The sequence below is a fragment of the Macaca nemestrina genome, chromosome 14 (assembly GCF_043159975.1).
Source record: "Macaca nemestrina isolate mMacNem1 chromosome 14, mMacNem.hap1, whole genome shotgun sequence".
Classification (NCBI taxonomy): Eukaryota; Metazoa; Chordata; class Mammalia; order Primates; family Cercopithecidae; genus Macaca; species Macaca nemestrina.
This window is the reverse complement of record NC_092138.1, coordinates 21,526,317-21,537,859: the sequence shown is the minus strand read 5'-3', so window position 1 is coordinate 21,537,859 and position 11,543 is coordinate 21,526,317.

The window sequence follows — 11,543 nt, the reverse complement described above, 5'->3', positions numbered from 1 at the left end:
AAGGTGAAGATTGCGGTGAGCTGAGATCACACCACTGCACTCCAACCTGTGTGACACAGTGAGCCTCCGTCTCAAACAGAAAAGAAAAAAGAAAAAAAGAAGAAAGTCACAATGCACAGTAGCATATTAAAAACTGAAAATTTCATCCATTTACTCAAATAACATTTATTGATTTATTGAATGCCTACTATTTTCCAGGCACAAGCTGTGAGTACGATGGGAATTAGTAGGAGTAACCTAACCTAGTATAGGAAGTAAAGGCAATGGAGAGTTGAATGCTGACTCCCTCAAAATGGATGGATAGCGCCAGACTTGGTTCAGTGCTTGTTGAGGTAAGAGAGATTGTCAGAGACGTGTGAACCAGAGCAACGCCATCTTTAATAGGAGCTGGGTAAAATAAGGCTGAAACCTACTGGGCTGCATTCCCAGATGGTTCGTCATTATAAGTCACAGGATGAGTTAGGAGGTCGGCACTAGATACAAGTCATGAAGACCTTGCTGATAAAACGGTGTGCAGTAAAGAAGCCAGCCAAATCCAACCAAAATCAAGATGGCGATGAGAGTGACCTCTGATCATCCTCACTGCTACGCTCCCACCAGTGCCTGACAGTTTACAAATGCCATGGCAATGTCAGGAAGTTACCTTATATGATCTAAAAAGGGGAGGCATGAATAATCCACCCATTGTTTAGCATATCATCAAGGAATAACTACAAAAATGGGCAACCAGCAACCCTTGGAGATGCTCTGTCTATAGAGTAGCCATTCTTTAGTCCCTTACTTTTCTAATATTCTTGCTTTCACTTTACTCTGTGGACTCACTCTGAATTCTTTCCTGCGTGACATCCAAGAACCCTCTCTTGGAGTGTGGATCAGGACCCCTTTCTATGATCATTTGCATAACAAGAGTCTTACTGGCTTCTTGGAAGGGTGAGAGCAAAGCAGAATATTTATTAGGTTTTTGGAATCTGGAGTAAGGTGGCTATTTTGATATAGAGCTTGATTAGGATTGGAAAGTATGTGACACAATGATTTAGGATTGGTGGACACAGCAAGGTGAGAGTTCCCAAGCATGTCTTAAAGAGTAAATGATCTTTTGATTGTATCTATTTTCCTTGGAAAGTGGTACTTACTTTAATGAGCATAAATCAAGTAGTCTAGTGTTTGGGCTAATGGATTTTCAGAAAGATCCTAGAACAAATAAAATTTTTGTCCATTTGAACCCAAAAGTTTCTGAGACAGGTCTCAAGCAATTTAGAGAGTTTATTTTGCCAGGGTTAAGGACATGCCTGTCACACAGCCTCAGGAGGTCCTGACGACATGTGCCCAAGGTGGTTGGGGTCCATCTTGCTTTTATACATTTTAGGGAGGCATAATACGTCAATCAATACATGTAATATTTACGTGGGTTTGATCTGGAAAGGCAGGACAACTCAAAGGGAGGTGTGGGGGGTGGCTTCCAGATCATAGCTAGATTTAAATTTTTTCTGACTGGTAACTGATTGAAAGAGTTATCAGTAGAAAGGAGACACGAATGTCTGGGTTATGATAAGGTGTTGTGGAGACTAAGGCCTTATCAGGCAGTTGAAGCCTCTCAGTAGCAGGTTTTGGAGAGAGTAGATTGCAAATGTTTCTTACCAGACTTAAGATCTGTGATGATGTTGATGCTGAAGGGGTATAATGAGGCGTATCTGAGCCTCTCTTCCATCATGACTTGAATTAGTTTTTCAGGTTAACTCTGGAATGCCCCTGACTGAGAGGAGAGGTGCATTCAGATGATTAGGGGAGCTTAGAATTTAAGTTTTTGTTTACAGCCATTTCATCCTTCTGGGTAAAAATTTCCTGAAATAAGAAAGTCAGGTAAATGTACCAGGGGTTTCCAATCTTTTGGCTTCCCTGGGCCACATTGGAAGAAGAATTGTCTTGGGCCACACATAAAATACACTAACATTAATGATAGCCAATGAGCAAAAAAAAAATCTCATAGTGTTTTAAGAAAGTTTATGAATTTGTGTTGGGCCTCATTGAAAGCCCTCCTGGGCTGCATGCAGACTGTGGGCCTTGGATTGGACAAGCTTGATAGACAGTAAGCCATGTAAATGTGGGCAGTAAGTTTTGTTTTCTCTAAAGAATCTTGACTTCCCTTACACATTTGACCACAACACTCTTTTCTTTTCTCATCAGATTTATTAACATTTCAAAGAACAGATCATGATAAACATGAAAGTGGGAGATAATTTCTATGAGAGTGTTGTAAGCCAGTGGTTCTGAAAGGGTGGTTCCCACACCAGTAGCTTCAGTATCACCTGGGAACTTGTTAGAATCCCTCACCTACTAAATCAGAAACTCTGATGTGCAGTCAGCAATCTGTGTTTTCTTTTCTTTCTTTCTTTTTTTTTTTCTGAGACTAGACTTTGTCTCCCAGGTTGGAGTCCAATGGTATGATCCCAGCTCACTGCAACCTCTGCCTCCCAGGTTCAAGGGATCCCCCCACCTCAGCCTCCCTTTAGCTGGGATTACCGGTGTGTGGCACCACACCAGGCTAATTTTGGTATTTTTAGTAGAGATGGGGCTTCGCCATGTTGGCCAGCCTGGTCTCAAACTCCTGACCTCAGGTGATCCGCCCACCTTGGCCTCCCAAAGTGCTGGGATTACAGGCATGAGCCACTGTGCCTGGCCTCACTTTTCTTTTTAAAAAGGAAAAAAAAAAATTTTGTCTGCATTTCCTTATTAGAGATGCGGGTAAATCGGTTGTTGGTAAAAGCTGTGTGCCTCTTTCTTCATATTGTGACTCATATTCTTATGGCTTTCTCCTCTTTGAATTATTTGAAAACAGTACTCTCCTTACACTAATATGAATGCATTAGTGATGAATATAAAATCTATTCAAGATTTTAGAAGGAAGCTAGAAGAGAGAAGTTGTACAGCATGATATCAAGATTGCACTTAAAAATAAACAAGGCCTGGCACATTGGCTCATGCTTGTAATCCCAGCACTTTGGGAGGCTGAGGTGGGCAGATCACCTGACGTCAGGAGTTCGAGACCATCCTGGCCAACATAGTGAAGCCCTGTCTCTATTAAAAATGCAAAAAATTAGCCGGGCATGGTGGCAGGCACCTGTAATCCCAGCTACTTGGGAGGCTGAGGCAGAATAATCACTTGAACCTGGGAGGCGGAGGTTGCAGTGAGCTGAGATCCCACCATTGCACTCCAGCCTGGGCAACAAGAGTGAAACTCCATCTCAAAAATAAATAAATAAATAAATAAACAAACAAACAAACAAACAAACAAACTAACAAACCTTTTGAGGTATCTCATCTCCCAAATCTCTCTTCTTGGCTTAGCCTCTCTTCCTGCTCCTGATCCGCATCACCTTCTCTCTGAATTTTCTTCTAAGAGCAGTTCAGTTCAATACCCACACGACTTTCAAAAGTCTTAACCTCAGCTACTAGTTAATATAATCTTCAAGGACATTAAAGGAATTAAATTGAAGACTTTGTTTGCCTTGTGAACAAAAAATTCCCCAGTTCTCAGCTTTCACTAAAGCTATGCTGAATGAAGGTGACATCGATTTACATTTCCCTGATTTATGTTTGTTCCACGGGCGAGGAGGAAACCTGGGTTACAGTGGTATCAGGTTTCCAGTGTGTCCACATCAGATTCTGGTCCTTTTCACTATGATGTTGCAACCTGCGTGTCCCCCTGCCCTGCGTGGGGCTCAGGTCCTGCACCCACCTGTCCTGCCTCCTTCCTGATGGTTGCTAGGATCAAAACCCAGAGGGGAGAATGAGCTGCACTCACGGGGGATGACTTGGGGACTGGGTCCAGAAAGTGGCATATCCGCAAGAAGTTGTTTAGAGCTACCTAGGAGGACTCTTCCCTGGTCCCAGACTTGGTTGCACATTAGAATCAGCTGGGGAGCTTTTAAAAATGCGTATGCCAGCCGGGTGTGGTGACTCATGCCTGCAAGCCCAGCACTTTGGGTGGTTGAGGCGGGTGTATCACAAGGTCAGGAGATCAAGACCAGCCTGACCAACATGGTGAAACCCCATCTCTACTAAAAATACAAAAATTAGCTGGACATGGTGGTGCGTGCCTATAATCCTCGCTACTGAGGAGGCTGAGGCAGGAAGAATTGCTTGAACCCGGGAGGCGGAGGTTGCAGTGAGCCAAGATCATGCCACTGCACTCCAGCCTGGGCAACAGAGAGAGACTCCATCTCAAAAAAAAGAAAAAATGCCTATGCCTAGGCCACATTCCATAGCAATCACATCAGAATCCTTGGTGCAGGACCTAGGCATCAGGATTTTTGTTGTTGTTTGAGACGGAGTCTTGCTCTGTCACCCAGGCTGGAGAGCAGTGGCACAGTCTCAGCTCACTGCAACCTCTGCCTCCCGGGCTCAAGCAATTCTCCTGCCTCAGACTCCCGAGTAGGTGAGACTACCGGTGCTCACCACCATGCCTGGCTAATTTTTTAATTTTTAGTAGAGACGGGGTTTCACGATGTTGGCCAGGCTGGTCTCAAACTCCTGACTTCAGGTGATCTGCCTGTCTCAGCCTCTCAAAGTGCTGGGATTACAGGCGTGAGCCACCGCGCTCAGCCAGCATCAGGATTTGTTAAGGTTCCATAAGTAATTCCAGTGGGCGGCAATGGTGAGAACCATTAGACTAGATGATGTACACAAAGTCCACATTATGCTAAGATGTTGTAACAATTTTGTTCAAAACACTTCACACAATTAAGTGGGCTATATTTTCATCATACTATCTATTTTGCATGTGGGAAATTTGAGACACAAAGAAAATGTGAGTCATACCAGACAGACCACAGGTGAACTGTTAAGGAGGGAAAAGCCCAGTGTCACCGTCCACAGTCCTGCTCCCATTAAAGCCTATGAAATGGAAGACGCAATATTATTCTTTGAGGTTTCCTAGGACCAGAAGAAGGGGACCAGAAGAAGGTCAGAGACTCCTTTTTTTTTTTTTTTTTTTTTGAGACGGAGCCTCACTCTGTTGACAGGCTGGAGTGCAGTGGCGTGATCTCCACTCACTGCAACCTACGACTCCCTGGTTCCAGTGATTCTCCTGCCTCAGCCTCCCAAGTAGCTGGGACTACAGGCGCCCACCACTGTGCCCAGCTAATTTTTTGTAATTTTAGTAGAGATGAGGTTTCACTGTGTTAGCCAGGATGATCTCGATCTCCTGACCTTGTGATACACCTGCCTCAACCACCAAAAGTGCTGGGATTACAGGCGTGAGGCACTGTGCCCGGCCAAGGTCAGAGACTCTTAATGGGTAATGCAGACAACTGGAATGCAATCATCAGGTATTCATTTCTGTTTTAAGGTTTTAAGTCTGAGAAACCTGAAACCTAAAGAAGTAAAGCAATCATGAGTTTTTAAAAAACTTAATAATATGGTTTTGGATTTAAAAAGAAAGACTGACTCAGAGCTGGGGAAAACACTCAGTTGTGATACGCATCAGTGTGAAAACAGCTTAACTCTGTTCCATGGCAATTTGCACAGTGTGACTCGGAGACACCTCTCTTCACCAGATCTGGCTCAGGGGATGTGAAGGTGGGAGCAGAGGTCACAGTGACTTCATATGAGAAGGACTTAACTGACCATTGCTGGTTTTGAAGATGGAGGAAGGTCCACAGTCAATGAATGAGGGTGGCTTCAAGAAGCTAGAAATGGCAAGAAAATAGATTCTCCTCTAAAACTCCCAGAAAGAAACACGGTTCTGCTGACACCTCGATTTGAGGCCAGTGAGACCTGCTTCAGACTTCTGACCTACAGAATGGTAAGAAAATAAATTTGTGTTGCTTATAACCACTTTGTGTGTGGTAGTTTGTTATAGCAGCAATAAGAAACTAATACAGTTGTGACCAGGTGCCATGGCTCATGCCTGTAATCCCAGCACTTTGGGAGGCTGAGGTGGGTGGATCACTTGAGGTCAGAAGTTCGAGACCAGCCTGGCCAACATGGCAAAACCCTGTCTCTACTAAAAATACAAAAATTATCTGGGCTTGGTTGTGGGCGCCTGTAATCCCAGCTACTCGGGAGGCTGAGGCAGAAGAACCACTTGAACCCGGGAGGTGGAGTTTGCAGTGAGCCGAGATCAGGCCACTGTACTCCAGCCTGGGCAACACAGTGAGACTCCATCTCAAAAAAAAAAAAAAAAAAGAAGGAAAGAAACTAACGCAGTGGCTTTATCTGACTATCTGAGTATCAGAAGTAGTAAGAGAAATGTGAAAATGGTTCTTAAGTTACAAAGTACCATATGAAGATAAAGTATTCATTCATTTATTCCCTCATTTATTCATCAAATATTATTGGGCTCCTCCTACTTTGAGCCAAGCACTTTTATAGATGTTGAGAATATACTAAAGCCAAAACAGATTTAAAACAAAACAAGCACTGGCCAGGCTCAGTGGCTCACGCCTGTAATCCCAGGCTATATGGGGGGCATGAGAGGAAGCAGATGTCAGGTGAGATACAGCAGTGGCATGGCCCTGGGTGGTAGCAATGGAGGTAGGTAAAAGAGATCCTAATCTGGATATATTTTGAAATAGAGGCCGGGTTTGATGGCTCACACCTGTAACCCCAGCACTTTGGGAGGCCAAGGCAGGCAGATCGCTTGAGCTTAGGAGTTCAAGACCAGCCTGGCCGACATGGTGAAACCCTGTCTCTACTATAAAGATACAAAAATTAGCCAGGTGTGGTGGTACATGCCTATAGTCCCAGCTACTTGGGAGGCTGAAGCAGGAGAATCACTTGAACCTGGGGGGTGGAGGTTTCAGTGAGTCACTGCACTCCAACCTGGGCAACAGAGCAAGACTCTGTCTAAAAAAAAAAAAAAAAGAAAGAAAGAAAGAAAGAAAAAAAGGAGGCCGGGCGCGGTGGCTCAAGCCTGTAATCCCAGCACTTTGGGAGGCCGAGGCGGGCGGATCACAAGGTCAGGAGATCGAGACCACAGTGAAACCCCGTCTCTACTAAAAATACAAAAAATTAGCCGGGCGCGGTGGCGGGCGCCTGTAGTCCTAGCTACTCAGGAGGCTGAGGCAGGAGAATGGCATGAACCCAGGAGGCGGAGCTTGCAGTGAGCCGAGATCGCGCCACTGCACTCCAGCCTAGGCAACAGCGTGACTGCAGGAGTTTTTGGCCTGAGCAACTAGATGGAGTTGTCAATGAGTGAGTCCAGGAGGACAGTGGGAGAAGGAGGCTCCGGGAGAAGAAGATAAGGAGCTGTGTATTGGACATGTTTGTTTGAAACGCCAATTTTACCTCTAAGGGGAGATGTTAACTAAGCAGTTGGAAATATGAGTCTGGAGTTCTGAGGACAGGTCCAGACTAGAGATAGAAATCAGGGCGATGTCAAGGTTAAATCTAGATGTACTTAACAGCATGAGGTTGGATGAGGCCATACAGAAGGGCTGTAGAGAGAAAAAAGAAGAGATCTGAGGCCTGAGTCGTGAAGCTCTGCAGGGTTAAGAGGCCTGCGGTGTGAGGAGGAAACTGAAGGCTGACAAAGAGTGACAAGAACAAAACCATGAGGATTAAGAGTCCAGGTGAGGAAAAGGGTTTCAAGGTCAAAGAGTGATGACGTGTCTGAAATGCTGCTGAGAGTACAGGTAAAACAAGTTTAGATAAATGCCTGCTGGATTGAGAACCAGGGAGCTAAAATGGACAGGGCCAGCTTCCCTAGAGGCATCGGACTAAGCTCCTGATTAGAGAGAGTTTAATGGAATTTGGAGACACCCGATACAGGGAATTCTTTTGACACAGAACAATCAGGTTCGTCCAGAAACTCCCTTTGCTGTTTTCACAAGGAGGCTGATGCCCTCTTGGGCCCTCTGTGTTGTTCTGGAGGCCTCAGCTGCCAACCTGCGGAGGGCAAGGAACAGGAGACAACTGCAGCACCTTCTTCCCTGACCACAGCAAGGGGGAATGAAGGTCAGTTTTCTATGAAGCAGGAGACAGTAAACTGCAGCAAACTACGATCATGCCTGTTCATTTACGTGTTGTCTGTGGCTGCTGTCACACTAGAGGGACACAGGTAAGAGGTTGTGAGAGACTGAATAGCACACCATACTTAAAATATTTACTATCTGGCCCTTTCCAGAAAAGGAAAGCTCTGCTATAAATAGAGAATGAGGGCAGTAGCTAAGGTGGAAGGGGTTCAAGAAAGGATTGTCAAAGGGAGAAATAACATTTTTGTATGCTGATAGGAACGATTCCGTGGAGAGAAAAAAGTTGAAGTTGTAGAAGAAAGAATTGCTGAGATGATGTTCTCAAGTATAACATCAGAGGATGTTATACCTGGAACGAGGATCAGGTGCACCAGGGGAAGGGGTGGCTTTGCTAGGAATATAGACACATATGTCTTTCATTATCACTGTATGAAAAGATGTGGTACCTTACACATGAGAGAAATGTAAAGCTTAAACTCTTTGTTTCAGGTTTTCCTTTTCTTTTCTTCTCTTTTTCTTTCTTTCTTTCTTTCTTTTTTTTTTTTTTTTTTTTTTTTTTTTTTGACAGTCTCACTCTGTCACCCAGGCTGGAGTGCGGTGGCTCAGTCTTGGCTCACTGCAACCTCCACCTGTCGGGCTCAAGCAATTCTTGTCCCTCAGCCTCCCGAGTAGCTGGGATTACAGTCATGTACCACCAAGCCCAGCTAATTTTTGTATTTCTTTTTTGGTAGAGATGGGGTTTCAACATGTTGGCCAGGCCGGTCTCAAAGTCCTGAGCTCAAGCGATCTGCCTGCCTTGGCCTCCCTCAGTTTTTACTTATTAGAATTGGCAAAGATAAAAACTGTGGCTAGGTGGGGTGGCTCACACCTGTAATCCCAGCATTTTCTAAGGCCAAAGTGGAAGGAATGCTTGAGGTCAGGAGTTCAGGACCAGCCTGGACAACATGGTGAGACCCCCATCTCTATAAAAAATAGAAAATACAAAAATTAGTCAGACATGGTGGTGTGTGCCTATTGTTCCAGCTACACAGAAGGCTGAGGAGGGAGGATCTCTAGAGCCCAGAAGTTTGAGGCTGCAGTGAGCTATGGTCAATTACACCACTGGTCTCCAGCCTGGGCAACAGAGCAAGACCCCATTTCATAAGTAAATCAATAAATACTATTTTAAAACCTGTGATAATTTGCTTTGCTGATGAGTGTGGGGGGGAAACAGGAAGTCACACATTGTTGGTGAGAATGTAAATTGGTACAATTTCTCTGTGGAAGACATGAAGAGTCATCAGGAAGCTTAAGGCCTGGGAGTTCCTAGGGGATCATCTATCTAGAAAATTTACCCTGGGAAACTGACCTTCAAGTCCCCCTTGCAGAGATTATGCAGAAATCAACTGGAGTGACTCCAGTGCCCTTCTCTGGTCAGGAACATAGCCGGGGTCTCCAGAACATATAGAAGGTGTAAGAGGGCCGGGCGCGGTGGCTCAAGCCTGTAATCCCAGCACTTTGGGAGGCCGAGGCGGGCGGATCACAAGGTCAGGGGATCGAGACCACAGTGAAACCCCGTCTCTACTAAAAATACAAAAAGTTAGCCGGGCGCGGTGGCGGGCGCCTGTAGTCCCAGCTACTCAGGAGGCTGAGGCAGGAGAATGGCGGGAACCCGGGAGGCGGAGCTTTCAGTGAGCCGAGATCGCGCCACTGCACTCCAGCCTGGGCAACAGCGTGAGACTCCGTCTCAAAAAAAAAAAAAAGAAGGTGTAAGAGAAGGAGAGTTTTTGCAGAAGCTGATGGGAGCCAGCACACAGCACCCAGGGAAGTTTGCCCCTGTGGAAAAGATGGCTGCCGAAACTCCAGCTCCACGCACTCTTCTTAGAGTTTAAATTCTCCTATCGTTTATCAAGGTCTAAGGAACTTGTTTCTTTTTGCCTGTGTCTGATGGCATCTATTGCCAATCATCTTCCCCCACACAGAGGGTAAGACCTATCGACTTTTTAAATACATTTTGACCAACCAATACCACTTATGGCAATTAATACTATGCATATGTTTTACATATGTGTGAAGACATTCACTGTAGCATTGTTTATAGTAGCAAAAAGCTGGAAATAACTGGCATGCCCATTAGGGAATTATTTGAACATCATGGCATAGCCCCTGTGCTGGGTAGACACTGAAAAGAACAAAGAGGCTTTATATAAATTGATATGGAATGATTTTCCAAATGTGTTAAGTGAGAAGAAGCAAAGTAAAGAACATATATGGGCCAAGCATGGTGGCTTGGTGTTTCCAAACATTAGATATTAGAGGTATATACTAAAGAGGCAGTTTAGGCTGGGCACAGTGGCTCACGCCTGTAATCCTAGCACTTTGGGAGGCCAAGAAGGACAGATCACTTGAGTCCAGCAGTTTGAGGCCAACGTGGTCAACATGGTGATACCTCATCTCTACAAAAAATACAAAATTAACTGGGCGTGGTAGCGTCCACCTGTAATCCCAGCTACTTGGGAAGCTGAGGTAGGAGGACTGTCCGAGCCCAGGAGATTGAGGCTGCAGTGAGCTGTGAGCGCGCCACTACACTCCAGCCTGGGCATAGTGAAACCCTGTGTCCAAAAAAAAAGAACGGATATGGATGGTAGGTGGGTGTTGCTGAGTTGCTTCTTCCTTTTCTTTTTTCTTTTTCTTCTTTTTCATTTTTGGAGACAGGTCTCACTCTGTCAACCAGGCTGGAATGCAGTGGCGTGATCACTGCTCACTGCAGCCTCAACCTCCCTGGCTCAGGAGATCCTTCCACTGCAGCCTCCCAAATAGCTGGGACCATAGGTGTGTGCCACTACGCCCCAGCTAATTTTTTTTTATTTTTATTTTTGTAGAGAGAGGTTTCACCATGTTGCCCAGGCTGGTCTCAAACTCCTGGGCTTGATCGGCCTGCCTTGGCCTCCCAAAGTGCTGGGATTACAGGCATGAGCCACTGTGCCCGGCCTAAATTGCCTCTTTAGTATATACCTCTAACATCTAATGTATGTAAACACTAGGGCTGATTTTTCACCCCATTTCTTAACTATTTTATAGTTATACATGTGATTTTGCACATTACCACCAGAGGGGGGCCTCTGCCACACTTCATGCAATCTTTACACGTCAGTATGGAGGATGTTTATTAAACAATTTTTATAACTAGAACATTCTTGTTCATTTAGCATAGGCATTTTGGTGCTCAGCTTAAAAAAACTCCGTGAGCCCTTTGGGAGGCCGAGGTGGGTGGATCACGAGGTCAGGAGATCGAGACCATCCTGGCTAAAATGATGAAACCCCGTCTCTACTAAAAATATTTTTAAAAATTAGCTGGGCATAGTGGCGGGCCCCTGTGGTCCCAGCTACTCGGGAGGCTGAGGCAGGAGAATGGCGTGAACCCGGGAGGCAGAGCTTGCAGTGAGCCGAGATCACACCACTGCACTCCAGCCTGGGCGACAGAGAGAGACTCTGTCTCAACAAACAAACAAACAAACAAACAACAAACAACTCTGTGAGCCCCCTGGCTCTTCCGTCGTCTTTAGCATGTCAGTCCACAATCCCTGTGTC